A 2,490-nucleotide genomic window follows, 5' to 3' on the forward strand; every position below is an offset into this window, starting at 1 on the left:
ACCCTAGATTCAGCAAGAGATCCGGAAGGAATCAAGGTGTGAAATGGTAGAGTCGGTTACCCAGTGTCCTCCTCGGGCCTTCACATGTGCAAGAGGTGTACACACATGCAAGGCACACACAAATCTCAGAGCCTTTCAGATTTTAGAGTTTGTAAAGAGGGCTGCTTCAACTCAACTCATTAAAACTCTCCCTGACTCTGAGCACCGCCTCCTTCCCCGCTCCGCCCCCGCCCCTGAGCACCGCCTCCTCCCCCCCCTCAGCCCCCGCCCAGGTCCTCCTTCACTCCCAGGCCTGCATCTAAGAACGTGCAGGCTAGAGGATTTGTGAGTTGCTAACTCGCACGTTATTCTTCCTGTCCTCTTTTTCAAGGACGTCAAGAGTTGCTTCCTGAAGCAGAAGTTGCACGGAGGCCCTTGTCCTGCCTGCTTTGGTTTCTTGGTGGGATCATGCCAAGCCTCCTTAGAGAGGAGAAGGGGAGGGCGACTGTCTATAGAGAAGAAGAGAATGGAGTTTGCCAGGGCTGGATGGTGCCGATGGGTATGGAAGCAGCTAGTTTCAGAGAGTCTGTCATTGCATCTTCGAAGACTAGAGAGCCCAGGGCGAGGGTGAATCTTGTGCTTTGGAGACATAAGAGAAACCACAAGGCAACCACCAGAAGAGCGAAGTCAGAGCAGAAGGCCTTTGAAAGTCACCTAGGCAGATGGCACTGCAGGAAGGTGATTGGGGGGTAGTACTGGGACAACTTAGGATGGGGCAGTGTAAGGATGTCCCTGCAATAGTCCCAGCTAAGGACAAAGCCAGAGTCTAATGGCTGAGCTAAATCCCAAACCCAGCACTCAGGGTTCAATTCTAGTTCCCCATAAACTAGGTGACACGGCAGGTGCTTCGGACTCACTGACCCCTGGGACCCCAATCTGTTACATAAGAACACTGGGTCTCACCCTCTGTGTTTGTTCTCAGCAGCAGCTGAGATGGTCCCGCCTCTTGTCACAGGCATCCTATGAAACTCAGGTTTGCCTTAGGCAAAGTCTTTGAAGGGACACGTTTGAAGTGTAGACATACATAAAAAGTATCTGGCACATAGTTGGGGCTCATAAAGATCTGTTGAAAGAGTCCCATATCGAACGTAGGAGGAATAAAGAATTAGAGATTATCATGGACATTCTAGAATGATCTCTTAGAAGGCAGTCCAGAGGAGATGAGTGTTCATGGACAACCTCAGGACCCATCTTCCATTTCTCCCGGTCCCGAGGCACCTTGTCTGTGCCACTGTGACCAGATTTCTTCCCAGAGGGCGCTGCTTCCACTCTAGCTGATGCTCTGTCAAAATTGTACAGGGAAGAAAAACACCTGTTCATACAGGTGCATTTCTTCAGCTTTTCTATGGGCAGGCAGTCATTTCCACAGATGGAAAGGGAGGTTGTGTTCACTAGGACACAGTGACTCAGATTTGTCCCTTTCCTTCCCTGTGCAGGCTAAGGATATCGCACCATGCAAATTTCACAATCATAAACTTTCAAGTCTGGCATTATCAACATGATCCTTTTAACAGAGGTGGAAAACACAGCCCAGGGAGGCATAGGAGTTAGTCGAAGGCCATGTAGGCAGTCTGTAAAGAAAACAGGATTCAGCCAAATCTACTGGCTTTGAGATGCAAGTACTAACAAAACCTGTCACAGCATGAAGGATGGGAGAGTAAACACGAAGCATTTATGATGGGCTCCACCCTCCAGCCTTTATGGGCTGCAACTCCTGCCTAATGCTCACACTGTTCAGTCTGAGTGACAGCTGCAAGCCCAATCTTACACTTGCCTGGTCTATGTCAACACCCTTTTTGCCTTCTCCAGAGCTCTTCCTCCTTGCCAGGTCTTACATTTTTGCTGTGATTTGACAGTGAAATGCCCCACATCAGCTCATGGGTTTGAACACTTGCCCCTTAGCTGCCAGAGCTATCTGGAGAGGTTGTGGAGCCTTTGGTTCCTGGTGAGGGGGACCCTGAAGGTTATGTACATGGCAGGTTGTGTCCTGCCTTCACTGGCTTCTGACCAAGTGAAGACACGGCCATAGCATGTTCCTACCAATGCCTCTGTGGTCACCTCTCAGCCATGATGAACCACACCTTCTGCATCTGTGAGCCGAAATAAATCCTGTTGATGGTGTGCTGCCAGGTATTTGGTTGCAGTTACATGAAAAGTAGCCAATCCAGATGTTAAAGAGAAGCTAGGTCCCAAAGACAAATAGAGAGAACTGCTTAACCCAGAGCCCCTGATGCCTCTCAATTCCTGGACATTCAGCAAGCCACAGGCTCCTCATCTCTCAGCCCCTCCCTGTCTGCCTTGTCTGAGATGATCATGTTTTGTGTCTGTTGAGGGCTGGGTATAGACCAGACTCTGTTCAACACACTGCACACACGCTGTTCCCGTTTGATAGCCCAGCAGTCAAGGTCAGCAAGATCCATATCTCTCTCCCTCTCCCTCTCCCTCTCCCTC

Source organism: Grammomys surdaster, unplaced genomic scaffold (assembly GCF_004785775.1).
Source record: "Grammomys surdaster isolate TR1022 unplaced genomic scaffold, NIH_TR_1.0 1164, whole genome shotgun sequence".
Lineage (NCBI taxonomy): Eukaryota > Metazoa > Chordata > Mammalia > Rodentia > Muridae > Grammomys > Grammomys surdaster.